Source organism: Dermochelys coriacea, chromosome 19 (genome assembly GCF_009764565.3).
Source record: "Dermochelys coriacea isolate rDerCor1 chromosome 19, rDerCor1.pri.v4, whole genome shotgun sequence".
NCBI lineage: Eukaryota > Metazoa > Chordata > Testudines > Dermochelyidae > Dermochelys > Dermochelys coriacea.
This window is the reverse complement of record NC_050086.2, coordinates 4,467,487-4,483,030: the sequence shown is the minus strand read 5'-3', so window position 1 is coordinate 4,483,030 and position 15,544 is coordinate 4,467,487.

Sequence of the window (15,544 nt, the reverse complement as noted above, 5' to 3'; positions counted from 1 at the left end):
TGGGGTATGCTATTGTATTTCTTCAAGTCTGTTGAATTGTGACAGTGTATATATAAGGCTAAGAGAGCCAGCTCTGATAAATTAGGATATTTTTAATTTCTGGAGGTTAAGATCCTTTGAGCAAGTTCATTTACTGTTGTGAGACTTAGAGGTAATTAAAACATCTTTTTTTGGCATTGCACTGTTGGGAATGAATGCCAGAATTTCCATTTGAGGTTTTGTTGGATTTTTTTCTCTCATTTTGCAGAGCATTGTTATATTAACCCTTCCACTCTCAAATTGTTTGCACTGCCATGACATTTCTGCAAGAAAAGAAGTGTGTTCTGTAAGGTACATCCAACAGGAGAATTCTACACAGTAATAAATAGGGTAGCTTCTGTTGTTTCCTGTAGTACTGGAAGTAAAGATTGTTCCTGTTTTAATGGCTAGGAAAACCAGTTTGGATAAATAGCTAACATGAATCTTCACCTAAAACAGCAACAGACCTAGAGATGATTAGGAAATTTTTGACAGTGTTGTTTGGTTGGTTGGTTGGTTGGTTTTTGTAAGAAAATGCTGAATTGTCAAAGTGGAAACATTTCTTGGGAAAGGATTGGTTTTAATGAATTTCTTGACAAAAAAATGTTGGACAAAAAATGCAAATTTGTTAAAATGCTTTGTTTTGACAGTTTTTAAATGAAAAATTCCAGTTTTCCAGTTCAAAACTAATTTTATTTTGAAATTTAAGTTAACTATATTAAAAAGACTCTTCAAACATAATAAATGTTGCAATCTAAACACAACACAATAGAATTATCAAAATAAAATGTTTCACTTGACACATATCAAAACTTTTGGGGGGATTTTTGGTTCACTAAAATTTTCAGGATTTTGACTTCTCATCCTAATTCTGGATGGGAACATTTTTTTTCAAAAATTTTCATGGGACATGAAAACCTTTTCCCACACAGTTCTAAACAGAATCCCAAACCTTTATTGAGGTTTGGAAGTGCTCAGTTTATTGCTTATTCTATATATTTATATAGTTCATGCAACAAAAACCATACAGTAACTCCTCACTTAACATTGTAGTTATGTTCCTGAAAAATGCAACTTTAAGTGAAACCATGTTAAACTAATCCAGTTTTCCCATAAGATTTAATGTAAATGGGGGGGGTTAGGTTCCAAGGAAAAATTTTGCGGGTAGACAAAGGCATTATATACTGTACAGTACTGTACTGTACTGTGGTTGGGAAGTGCCCCTGGCTTACCCCACACAGGCACAGCCCGCTGCAGGCAAGGATGCTAGGAAGCACCTTCTCAGCAGCAGTGGTAGCTTACCCGGAGAAGAACAGGTGCCGACTTTGTGGAGGATGCTCCAGGCCTGCCTCTTCCCATCCCCGCTCCACTCAAGGCCCACCTTCTCTCCGGAGCATGCTGCATCCCCGCTCCTTCCCCGCCTCCAGAAAGTCCTAAGCACTGCCAAACAGCTGTTTGGTGGGCTTAGGACTTTCTGGGAGGGAGGGGGAGGAGTGGAGATGCAGCGCTTCCCCGATTCTCCCCCTCCCTCCCAGAAAGTCCTAAAGCGCCGGCAAACAGCTGTTTGGCGGTGAGGGAAGCTCTGGGAGGGAGGGGGAAGAGGTGGAGAAGAAGAACTTATGCAATGCTCCCTTGTAAAGTCACTGCTCTTCTACAAAATCTTACATGCAGTGTACAGAACAGGCAGCCAAACAACATTATAAGGAAGCATTGCACAACTTTAAACGAGCATGTTTCCTAATTGAGCAGGGATGTAACTTTGAAACAGCGTTAAGTGGGAGGATGTTAAGTGAGGAGTTATTGTACATTAAAAGAACATTGTTCATAAGGCAAGCTCAAGCACTCAAAATTAGTCAGTGTCACCTTAATTTGGCCCCTTTATGTGTATGAATTACGATACAGTCTTTAATTATGTGATCATATACCTATTTGTATGTGTGTTAGACAACAAAATAATAACTGGCTTTTCTCAAGAGCTGCATTTGGCTAAGACAAATTCAAACTTCAGATGCAGGAGGATTATTCCAATCCCAAATGAGTCACAAAAACTCTGTGCTACCAAACTCTCCTCGTAGGATATTGAATGAAACATTCAACCAGTGAAAGACAAGTCAGGAGCATTACCTCATCAGAACAAGCTGTTATTGGCCAATCAGAGATCCTGAGGCCAGGCCATTGTTTCCTAGGAGCTGACTAGTTATAGAAGAGGCTCAAAACAATCTTTCCCACGGTCCTCTCTTTCCGTTTTTGATCTCTCTTACAGTGTCTCTTTCCATGCTGATCTAAGAGTATTACTGTGTCATGTCTTCCATTCTGGGCCATTCTATGTGAATTTGTTCTTTCTAATTAAGTTTCCAAAACCTGGAGACACCGAAGGAAAAAGTCATTTATCTTCAGACTTTTTTTCTTTTTTGCTAAAACTATCCACAATTACAAACAGAAAACTATTTCCTTTTTTTTTCTTTTTTTGCATTAAGCTGAAGCTTATATGCCAAGACTCAAGTAGTTTTCACTAAATATATATATACAGTAGTCATGAATCTACAATCTTTTGTGCATGGAATTTCTGTCACAGAGGAGAGATGTGAATGGAGGGAATGGGGGGACAATTTACCTTCTCGTATGTTCCTGTGGATCTTCCTTTGCATCCATTGAGATAAGACTGCGGTGACTATGGAAAGCAATGAAATCATCTCCTACATGAACTCTGCATAATACATAGATTTTTATTGCAGTCATTACGCACAGTGCTGGGATAAAACCCCAAAGAAAGAAGATTCTTCATATAAAGCAAGCAATTTTTCTTCGATCTTATGAAACTAATTATTTTATATTCCCTAACTGAAACTTATAATTCACTTATAATTGGCAGGAGAAGTCCCACAGTAACAATAACAGGGTCTGTTATTGTTTCCTTTAGTACTCCACAGTATGAGTGCTGAAAACGTAGCCTCCCATCCTGTTGTTTAATGGCACGTATTAAAATAAATCATGCCAAATTCAACAACAGGCTCAACAATAAATAATTCCTTCTTCTCTTGAGGTGTTTAAATCATGCTGGAGTTCAGCAAAATAAAGACCAGGGCTTTTCAAAATGAGCTTCCAGCAGGGGGTTGGTTTACTGGTTAAGAAGAGAGGCAGAGGAATCAGGAAACCCAAGTTCTAGTCCTGGCTTTGCCACTGACTCATTGGGTGACCTGAGTCAAGTCACTTCACAACTCGGTGCCTCAGTTTCCTCATCTGTAAAATGAGGATTTCTCTACATTACAGGACTGTTATGAGGCTTCCTTCATAAATGACTGTAAAGTGGTGTACGATTCTTGGATGCTAATTTCACAGTATTATTATTCATTTTACAGTGAAAGCCAGAGCCACAGCTGAGATCAGGGCCCCGTTGTGCTTGGTGGTGCACAAACACATAGTACAAGACAGTCCTTACCCCAAAAAGTTTACAGTCTAAATAGACAAGACAGAGGAAGGATGGAAGAAAGGTTGTGTTACCATCACTATGTTACAGATGGGGAGCAGAAAGATTGCAGGCCAGATTTTTAAAGGTATTCGGATATCTAAAGACTTAGATAGGCACCAGTGAGACTTTCAATTCCATTCAACATTAGGTATCTAATCATTTTTGAAAAGCTGGTGGGCATCCATCTACATTGTTAGGCACCTAAGTACCTTTAAGAATCTAGCCCTGAGTGACTCACCCAAGGTCACACAATGAATCTGTTGCAGAGCTGGGAATTAAATGCAGGTCTCCTGAATCCCAATCCAGTTCCTTAATCATGAGTCCATCTGTCCTCTTTTACTATTATTATTAGAACTCTGAGCTCAATCAATATTTTCCCTAGATGTAATATACAAGTAAAGATTCTTGCTTTCTTCCTCCCCCTCCCCATTAGAATTTTATTATTGTAGGAGTGGAAGGTATGGTACTGTAGTCTCAGTTGACCTACAACCTCCAAACCATGTGTTCCTGATGTACCCTGCATAGGAACAGCATGGACAGGCAAATGCATGATTTTATTGCAATAGACTCACTATAATTTCATTAGGTATAAACTCAACCAATAGGGAATTACTAATTTCTCAAATGTACTTTATGCCATTCTTTGGATAAGCAGCTCTGCTAGTAAATAGAGTGCCTGGTTAATGACTGTGGTTCATTCTGCTGCAGTTTATAACGATCCCTGCCATTTAAATTGCTAAGTGGCAGAATGGTGGGTCAGGCTGGAGCCTGTCGTGCCCCTGGGCAGCATGGACAACAATATCATCCAAAACTCTTGCCTGGGTTCTCATTAGCTCACCTCTCAACTACTGCAAGCTCCTTCTTTCTGGTTTGGACAAAAGCAAGCTCAGCCTCCTCTTAAATAAATTCCAAGGGCTGCTGCAAAAATCATTCTCCCAGCCACTCCCCTAGAAGTATGGAATTCTGGGAGAGTCTGCATCTTGCCCCATTCTTTGCACCTTCTTCCTCAGAAGCGCCTCCAGACTATACAGGGCAAGCCTGGGTCAATAGCTTAGACAGAGAGAGAGTTTATGAGCATAAATAGCACTAACATTGAGGATCATGCTGTGCTGAACTCTGCCAGGAGAGACAGCAACGGACTCCCTTAGGTACACGTTGCAGGGGAGCTGTCACTGGGATGAGAATGGGAAAGTTGCAGGGAAATGTGCTGCCAGCATCACAGACACACGAAGCCCAGTTGGGGCGTTGGGGCAAAATTACACAGCTGCCACCTTGGGAGAGTTCTGATTTCCTCATAGTCATCGGGCCTAATTCTGCAATCCCCTGTATGCATTTGGATCCGTGCACAGTGAATGTCATGTTTCTATGGTAGCATTTTGAATTGGCATAAGGGATGACAGAAGGTGCAAGAGCACTGGAGAATCTCCTCTCCCCATCAGCTTGGCTTCATGAGGCAACCTGTCTAAAATGTTTATTCTCCCCACCCCCATTTAATGTTAGTTTTTGAGCCTGCTTCTCATTGACGCTAAGATCCCGTTACACCTTTCTGGCAGCGTAAAGGAGCCTTGCATCACATTCATTGGTGTTGCCCACTTTCAGAACCTTCTACGTAGCCAGAGGGGTGTAAAGGAGCGTGAATGTAACTGGGGACTCAAGTCCCAATGACATTTTTCTTTTCTGCGTTTCATGATATTCACATGTCCACCAGCAGGCTGGACACACCCCCAGTTAGGAAACCCCTAGCCTTGCACAAAGGGAAGACTACGGTCCCCAGTCATGGTGCACTGGTGGATCAGTATGGGGTGTCCCGAGAATAACCCTTCCCTGTCTCACAGGGGGGCTGCAAGGAGAAATTCATGGACTTCTGTGAAGCGCTCAGATACTGTGGTGGTGAGGGGCCAGTTAAGTACTTAAATATCTAGCTGGATTGGCAACCTCAGCTCAGAGAGGAGCAAGGACTTAAAGGGCTGTGGGGACTTATTAGCTAGGGTGGGGGGCAGGGCGGCAGGCAGTAAACTTGCATCACTGCTTCTCATTCTGTACCTGCCCTGTGGATAAAGAGAGGCCTCCGCACGTCAGAAGCAACATTCATTCTCTGGACCCCACATCTCTCTCTCAAAAGCATTAAATAACACCACCAGATTTCATCTGTTTTCCCCACCCCCTATTATTTACTCCCTAGATTTCTCTGTCAGAGCCAATTGACTTTCCCATCCAGCCTGTGATCTGCACAGTTTCTCTGCCTCTGATTGTCTTCGGCGTTCAGCCAGTTGGATTTTTCATCCCCTCCTCCCCGCCAGCTGACTGCTCCGGACGATTGACACCAACTCAAGGCCCTGAAAGATACAGGCAAGAGCTGAGCGTCTGCCCTCCTTAAATCCATCCTGGCTGCTTAGCAGGCATGAATTTTCCTGAGCAGTGAGCACTACCTGGGACAGCATTTATTAAGAGACAGGATTCTGGCTTAAAGCATGAAGTCAGATCAATGAAGAGTAGAGAAGGCAGAGTGATGGGTACAGCAGATAGGAAGATGGAGACAGGGCAGATAGATTCCCATCAGACAAGACACATGTTCCTAGCTTACCTTGCATGTTGCCGGCGGGTTTTCCCTTTGCAGGAACATGGAAAGGGAAGTTTAGACTCTGCACAATTAAACCAAAGTGGCGGCTAATTTGGGGTGCTTTCATTTTGGGATGCTCAATTCAAGACACCTAAGTCTTGATTTTTCCACTGCCTAACACCTGCAGTTCCGTTTGGCTTCTGCTGGAGTTTCTGGGTGTTTGGTGCTCATTAGACTCTAAACCAAGAAGCCCATAAAAAATGTCAGGGCCTCTCCCGCCTGGCTCTTAAATCTTAGGATAAACCCTGGGGTGAGGGGTAGGGAAATTTAAAGAATAAAATGTTTTCCCAGCAATCTGTGGGGAGTCTTTGCGAGGGTCCCCTCCCAGCACACACACAGTGATGGAGGCTAGCTCTTTGTCCCTGTTCTGTGCCTCGTTCTATCCCTGCAGACCATTGGTTCTTGTAACCATGTCCCTTGCTCAAGTGCCGAGAGCGTCCCCCTCCCACAATGCAAATTCCCCTCTTGGCTGAGGAGGGGAGTGAACAGTCCTAGGAGCGGCTGGGGAAGATGGGTTGTGAGGATGGGGTATGAGAAGATGAAATAAAACCCCACTGTGTACTAAACCTGTCCTCACATCAGATAGTTAGGCAGTATCAATGTTGCTTAAGCAAAGGCAGCTGAGAAGGAGAGAGTGTTCCCTATGAAGAGCTGGTCTGTCATTAAGACAAGGTTGGGGAAAGGAAACAGGGTCTGTATGGAAGCCCCTAGGAGAGGCTACCAGAGTCCCCTGCCTTAGAGGCAGGCTCCTGCTAATGCCAGGTCTTCCCACACAAGGGTGCCTCAGGGATGGCAAGTGTGTAGCATGTGGTGGAAACTGCGGGTGAGTGATTGAACCTCTGAAAACAAAGGCAAAGTGATGGCGGGCATGAGTTTGGGGAACTGAGGCAGGGAGTCCTTGCAGCACCTGACCAGAAGGGGGCACAATGGGCCGCCAGGCCCTGTGACAATCAATTTTGAAGCATGGTTTCCCTGGGGCGGGGAATGGGCAGGGCAGGCAGGCATTCTCTGCTCCAAGGCCAGGATCTGGCTCCATCTGAGAAGCAGGCTGGATTTATTCCAGTTCATGTATCTACAGCATCTCTTCCTGCACTTCACTTCCCTCTGCCCCATGTCACCCTGGCCAGGCAAGCCGCTCTGACCTTCCCAGGGGGTAAAAATCAAATGCTCTGGGGCATTTCACATTCCTCCCCCGAGAGTTAAATAACAGTGGGAGTTTGCCCCGCAAATCCCCTCCTGCCTCCCTTCTGTGCCCCTCCACCCCAGTGGGTTCTGCATTTGGTAAAGGGAAAGTTTACTGGGGAGAGTGGGTGGTGGGAAGGGCTTGTAAAATACAAGCAGCCCAGAGTTGAGGGAGGGTGTCCCGGAGAAAGGCATTTCTTGGGACCATTCTGGAAGGGAAGCCAGTGGAGTACCCCTGCCCCGCCAAGGCGACCTTTATCAGGAGAAATGGCACAGCCAACTTCCCTCTGGGAAGAAAAGGATCACAGTTTTCAAACCAACCCCAAGCTGAGCTAGAGACCTAGTCACCTGAAAGCAGAGAAGAAGAGGTTGGATAGAAGAGAGAGTATTTGAAGGGAGACAAAAAAATCACTCTGAGATTTCCGAGGCTGTAGACATGGAAGGCAGAGCTACAAAGGTATCTCCCTCCATTCTGTCCGAATAATTCATTGGCTAATAATTCACGCATCTCACACTGTGTGGAAAGATGGCCAGTTTGAGGTCCTTTGGTCTGTCCCCTCCTCATGGGGGAGTTAATACAGCAATGCCTCTTTGGATTCCCTTTTCCAGCTGTGCTGAGTGGCAGGCAGCATTCCTGCTGCACGTAACAGTGCAAAGAAGTTGAACTGAATATGTTTAATTAGGGGCCACTTTTGACAGTCTGTCTCTCAGGCCCTCTAAAACTGCCTCCCAGCGAGCAACTTGATATATTAAGATTTTTTTTCCTAGCTGCCTCTAATTTCTGCCTATTTGTCTCCCAGGTGGAGTCTGCGGTGACAAGCTAAGCAGAGTGATGCATCTGTAAGCACTGAAAATCCTACCACCTTGACAGATTTCTGCAAAGCATCGCCTGGGAGTTGCAGCGGGAACATGATTAGGTGGTAACGAAAGGTTACAGACTGTGTCCTCATCCATACCACTGGGAGCTGGGTTCTTAATGGCGTGACATTGACCTCTATGAAATTGGAGGGACCAGGACAAGTAGGGGTTGTGAATGCTAACATCTTCATTCCACTTCTGCTGGTAAAGGACTAGGTTGGTAATGAATGAGAGGCCCATGCTGGGTCTAATGCTTCAGTAAGAGAGTCTGGATCATATCCTCTGCTGGTGTAAATCAGCCCAGCTCTGTTGACTTTGACGTCAAAAGAGCTGGGTCACTTTACACCAGCTGAGGGTCTGGCCTTTTGTTCTTTAAGACCTCAGTTCAGCAAAGCACTTAAGCACACGCTCAACTTTAAGCATGTCTTTATGTCCCATTCAAATCAATAAGTGCTAATCACATGGTTAAACACGTTCTCGAACAGGGGTGGACTTAAGCACATGCTTAAAGTTAAGCAAGTGTTCTACTGAAATGGGGCCTGAATGCTGACTATCAGAGCCAATTTTCCATTCAAACGGGTTATTTTTAATGAAAAAAGACTTTTTGATTAAATTGAAATTACCATGAAAAAAGAATCTTTTTGTTGATTTTTTTTTACAACTCCACTAAAAAATTCAAAGAAAAATTTTAGATGAAAATTTTTTTAAAGAAATCAATTTTGTCAAAAAGAAAAGGAGTACTTGTGGCACCTTAGAGACTAACAAATTTATTAGAGCATAAGCTTTCGTGAGCTACAGCTCACTTCATCGGATGCATTTGGTGGAAAAAACAGAGGAGAGATTTATATACACACACAGAGAACATGAAACAATGGGTTTATCATACACACTGTAAGGAGAGTGATCACTTAAGATGAGCCATCACCAGCAGCAGGGGGGGGGACAGGAGGAAAACCTTTCATGGTGACAAGCAAGGTAGGCTAATTCCAGCAGTTAACAAGAATATCAGAAAAAAGAAAAGGAGTACTTGTGGCACCTTAGAGACTAACAAATTTATTAGATTTATTTTTATTAGATTTTATTATTAGATTTTATTATTTATTATTTATTTTATTATTTATTTTTATTAGATTTAAATTTATTATTTGTTAGTCTCTAAGGTGCCACAAGTACTCCTTTTCTTTTTGCGAATACAGACTAACACGGCTGCTACTCTGAAACCTAAGAATATCAGAGGAACAGTGGGGGGTGGGGTGGGGGGGAGAAATACCATGGGGAAATAAGAAAAGGAGTACTTGTGGCACCTTAGAGACTAACAAATTTATTAGAGCATAAGCTTTCGTGAGCTACAGCTCACTTCATCGGATGCATTTGGTGGAAAAAACAGAGGAGAGATTTATATACACACACACAGAGAACATGAAACAATGGGTTTATCATACACACTGTAAGGAGAGTGATCACTTAAGATAAGCCATCACCAACAGCAGGGGGGGGAAAGGAGGAAAACCTTTCATGGTGACAAGCAGGTAGGCTAATTCCAGCAGTTAACAAGAATATCAGAGGAACAGTGGGGGGTGGGGTGGGAGGGAGAAATACCATGGGGAAATAGTTTTACTTTGTGTAATGACTCATCCATTCCCAGTCTCTATTCAAGCCTAAGTTAATTGTATCCAGTTTGCAAATTAATTCCAATTCAGCAGTCTCTCGTTGGAGTCTGTTTTTGAAGCTTTTTTGTTGAAGTATAGCCACTCTTAGGTCTGTGATCGAGTGACCAGAGAGATTGAAGTGTTCTCCAACTGGTTTTTGAATGTTATAATTCTTGACGTCTGATTTGTGTCCATTCATTCTTTTACGTAGAGACTGTCCAGTTTGGCCAATGTACATGGCAGAGGGGCATTGCTGGCACATGATGGCATATATCACATTGGTAGATGCGCAGGTGAACGAGCCTCTGATAGTGTGGCTGATGTGATTAGGCCCTATGATGGTATCCCCTGAATAGATATGTGGACAGAGTTGGCAACGGGCTTTGTTGCAAGGATAGGTTCCTGGGTTAGTGGTTCTGTTGTGTGGTGTGTGGTTGCTGGTGAGTATTTGCTTCAGATTGGGGGGCTGTCTGTAAGCAAGGACTGGTCTGTCTCCCAAGATCTGAGAGAGCGATGGCTCGTCCTTCAGGATAGGTTGTAGATCCTTGATGATGCGTTGGAGGGGTTTTAGTTGGGGGCTGAAGGTGATGGCTAGTGGCGTTCTGTTGTTTTCTTTGTTGGGCCTGTCCTGTAGTAGGTGACTTCTGGGTACTCTTCTGGCTCTGTCAATCTGTTTCTTCACTTCAGCAGGTGGGTACTGTAGTTGTAGGAATGCATGATAGAGATCTTGTAGGTGTTTGTCTCTGTCTGAGGGGTTGGAGCAAATGCGGTTATATCGTAGCGCTTGGCTGTAGACAATGGATCGAGTGGTATGATCTGGATGAAAGCTAGAGGCATGTAGGTAGGAATAGCGGTCAGTAGGTTTCCGATATAGGGTGGTGTTTATGTGACCATCGCTTATTAGCACCGTAGTGTCCAGGAAGTGGATCTCTTGTGTGGACTGGTCCAGGCTGAGGTTGATGGTGGGATGGAAATTGTTGAAATCATGGTGGAATTCCTCAAGAGCTTCTTTTCCATGGGTCCAGATGATGAAGATGTCATCAATGTAGCGCAAGTAGAGTAGGGGCATTAGGGAACGAGAGCTGAGGAAGCGTTGTTCTAAGTCAGCCATAAAAATGTTGGCATACTGTGGGGCCATGCGGGTACCCATCGCAGTGCCGCTGATTTGAAGGTATACATTGTCACCAAATGTGAAATAGTAATGGGTCAGGACAAAGTCACAAAGTTCTGCCACCAGGTTAGCCGTGACAGTATCGGGGATACTGTTCCTGACGGCTTGTAGTCCATCTTTGTGTGGAATGTTGGTGTAGAGGGCTTCTACATCCATAGTGGCTAGGATGGTGTTTTTAGGAAGATCACCAATGGACTGTAGTTTCCTCAGGAAATCGGTGGTGTCTCGAAGATAGCTGGGAGTGCTGGTAACGAAGGGCCTGAGGAGGGAGTCTACATAGCCAGACAATCCTGCTGTCAGGGTGCCAATGCCTGAGATGATGGGGCGTCCAGGATTTCCAGGTTTATGGATCTTGGGTAGCAGATAGAATACCCCAGGTCCTGGCTCCAGGGGTGTGTCTGTGCGGATTTGTTCTTGTGCTTTTTCAGGGAGTTTCTTGAGCAAATGCTGTAGTTTCTTTTGGTAACTCTCAGTGGGATCAGAGGGTAATGGCTTGTAGAAAGTGGTGTTGGAGAGCTGTCTAGTAGCCTCTTGTTCATACTCTGACCTATTCATGATGACGACAGCACCTCCTTTGTCAGCCTTTTTGATTATGATGTCAGAGTTGTTTCTGAGGCTGTGGATGGCACTGTGTTCTGCATGGCTGAGGTTATGGGGTAAGCGATGCTGCTTTTCCACAATTTCAGCTCGTGCACGTCGGCGGAAGCAGTCTATGTAGAAATCCAGGCTGCTGTTTCGACCTTCAGGAGGAGTCCACCTAGAATCCTTCTTTTTGTAGTGTTGGCAGGAAGGTCTCTGTGGGTTAATATGTTGGTCAGAGGTGTGTTGGAAATATTCCTTGAGTCTGAGACGTCGAAAATAGGATTCTAGGTCACCACAGAACTGTATCATGTTCGTGGGGGTGGAGGGGCAAAAGGAGAGGCCCCGAGATAGGACAGATTCTTCCGCTGGGCTAAGAGTATAGTTGGATAGATTAACAATATTGCTGGGTGGGTTACGGGAACCATTGTTGTGGCCCCTTGTGGCATATAGTAGTTTAGATAGCTTAGTGTCCTTTTTCTTTTGTAGAGAATCAAAGTGTGTTTTGTAAATGGCTTGTCTAGTTTTTGTAAAGTCCAGCCACGAGGAAGATTGTGTGGAAGGTTGGTTCTTTATGAGAGTATCCAGTTTTGAGAGCTCATTCTTAATCTTTCCCTGTTTGCTGTAGAGGATGTTGATCAGGTGGTTCCGCAGTTTCCTTGAGAGTGTGTGGCACAAGCTGTCAGCATAGTCTGTGTGGTATGTAGATTGTAATGGATTTTTTACCTTCAGTCCTTTCGGTATGATGTCCATCTGTTTGCATTTGGAGAGGAAGATGATGTCTGTCTGTATCTGTGCGAGTTTTTTCATGAAGTTGACAGATTTCCACTCTATACGGCTAAATTCAGTGCCTTGCATAATCACAGGTTTCAGAGTAGCAGCCGTGTTAGTCTGTATTCGCAAAAAGAAAAGGAGTACTTGTGGCACCTTAGAGACTAACAAATTTATTAGAGCATAAGCTTTCGTGAGCTACAGCTCACTTCATCGGATGCATTTGGTGGAAAAAACAGAGGAGAGATTTATATACACACACACAGAGAACATCTGTCAACTTCATGAAAAAACTCGCACAGATACAGACAGACATCATCTTCCTCTCCAAATGCAAACAGATGGACATCATACCGAAAGGACTGAAGGTAAAAAATCCATTACAATCTACATACCACACAGACTATGCTGACAGCTTGTGCCACACACTCTCAAGGAAACTGCGGAACCACCTGATCAACATCCTCTACAGCAAACAGGGAAAGATTAAGAATGAGCTCTCAAAACTGGATACTCTCATAAAGAACCAACCTTCCACACAATCTTCCTCGTGGCTGGACTTTACAAAAACTAGACAAGCCATTTACAAAACACACTTTGATTCTCTACAAAAGAAAAAGGACACTAAGCTATCTAAACTACTATATGCCACAAGGGGCCACAACAATGGTTCCCGTAACCCACCCAGCAATATTGTTAATCTATCCAACTATACTCTTAGCCCAGCGGAAGAATCTGTCCTATCTCGGGGCCTCTCCTTTTGCCCCTCCACCCCCACGAACATGATACAGTTCTGTGGTGACCTAGAATCCTATTTTCGACGTCTCAGACTCAAGGAATATTTCCAACACACCTCTGACCAACATATTAACCCACAGAGACCTTCCTGCCAACACTACAAAAAGAAGGATTCTAGGTGGACTCCTCCTGAAGGTCGAAACAGCAGCCTGGATTTCTACATAGACTGCTTCCGCCGACGTGCACGAGCTGAAATTGTGGAAAAGCAGCATCGCTTACCCCATAACCTCAGCCATGCAGAACACAGTGCCATCCACAGCCTCAGAAACAACTCTGACATCATAATCAAAAAGGCTGACAAAGGAGGTGCTGTCGTCATCATGAATAGGTCAGAGTATGAACAAGAGGCTACTAGACAGCTCTCCAACACCACTTTCTACAAGCCATTACCCTCTGATCCCACTGAGAGTTACCAAAAGAAACTACAGCATTTGCTCAAGAAACTCCCTGAAAAAGCACAAGAACAAATCCGCACAGACACACCCCTGGAGCCAGGACCTGGGGTATTCTATCTGCTACCCAAGATCCTCTGTTTTTGAAGCTTTTTTGTTGAAGTATAGCCACTCTTAGGTCTGTGATCGAGTGACCAGAGAGATTGAAGTGTTCTCCAACTGGTTTTTGAATGTTATAATTCTTGACATCTGATTTGTGCCCATTCATTCTTTTACGTAGAGACTGTCCAGTTTGGCCAATGTACATGGCAGAGGGGCATTGCTGGCACATGATGGCATATATCACATTGATATAAAAACACCATCCTAGCCACTATGGATGTAGAAGCCTCTACACCAACATTCCACACAAAGATGGACTACAAGCCGTCAGGAACAGTATCCCCGATACTGTCACGGCTAACCTGATGGCTGAACTTTGTGACTTTGTCCTCACCCATAACTATTTCACATTTGGTGACAATGTATACCTTCAAATCAGCGGCACTGCGATGAGTACCCCCATGGCCCAACAGTATGCCAACATTTTTATGGCTGACTTAGAACAACGCTTCCTCAGCTCTCGTCCCCTAATGCCCCTACTCTACTTGCGCTACATTGATGACATCTTCATCATCTGGACCCATGGAAAAGAAGCTCTTGAGGAATTCCACCATGATTTCAACAATTTCCATCCCACCATCAACCTCAGCCTGGACCAGTCCACACAAGAGATCCACCTCCTGGACACTACGGTGCTAATAAGCGATGGTCACATAAACACCACCCTATATCGGAAACCTACTGACCGCTATTCCTACCTACATGCCTCTAGCTTTCATCCAGATCATACCACTCGATCCATTGTCTACAGCCAAGCGCTACGATATAACCGCATTTGCTCCAACCCCTCAGACAGAGACAAACACCTACAAGATCTCTATCATGCATTCCTACAACTACAATACCCACCTGCTGAAGTGAAGAAACAGATTGACAGAGCCACAAGAGTACCCAGAAGTCACCTACTACAGGACAGGCCCAACAAAGAAAATAACAGAACGCCACTAGCCATCACCTTCAGCCCCCAACTAAAACCTCTCCAACGCATCATCAAGGATCTACAACCTATCCTAAAGGACGACCCATCACTCTCACAGATCTTGGGAGACAGGCCAGTCCTTGCTTACAGACAGCCCCCCAATCTGAAGCAAATACTCACCAGCAACCACACACCACACAACAGAACCACTAACCCAGGAACCTATCCTTGCAACAAAGCCCGTTGCCAACTCTGTCCACATATCTATTCAGGGGATACCATCATAGGGCCTAATCACATCAGCCACACTATCAGAGGCTCATTCACCTGCGCATCTACCAATGTGATGATATATGCCATCATGTGCCAGCAATGCCCTTCTGCCATGTACGTTGGCCAAACTGGACAGTCTCTACGTAAAAGAATGAATGGACACAAATCAGACGTCAAGAATTATAACATTCAAAAACCAGTTGGAGAACACTTCAATCTCTCTGGTCACTCAATTACAGACCTAAGAGTGGCTATCCTTCAACAAAAAAGCTTCAAAAACAGACTCCAACGAGAGATTGCTGAATTGGAATTAATTTGCAAACTGGATACAATTAACTTAGGCTTGAATAGAGACTGGGAATGGATGAGTCATTACACAAAGTAAAACTATTTCCCCATGTTTCAGAGTAGCAGCCGTGTTAGTCTGTATTCGCAAAAAGAAAAGGAGTACTTGTGGCACCTTAGAGACTAACAAATTTATTAGAGCATAAGCTGAAGTGAGCTGTAGCTCACGAAAGCTTATGCTCTAATAAATTTGTTAGTCTCTAAGGTGCCACAAGTACTCCTTTTCTTTTTATTTCCCTATGGTATTTCTCCCCCCCCCACCTCACCCCCCACTGTTCCTCTGATATTCTTGTTAACTGCTGGAATTAGCCTACCTTGCTTGTCACCATGAAAGGTTT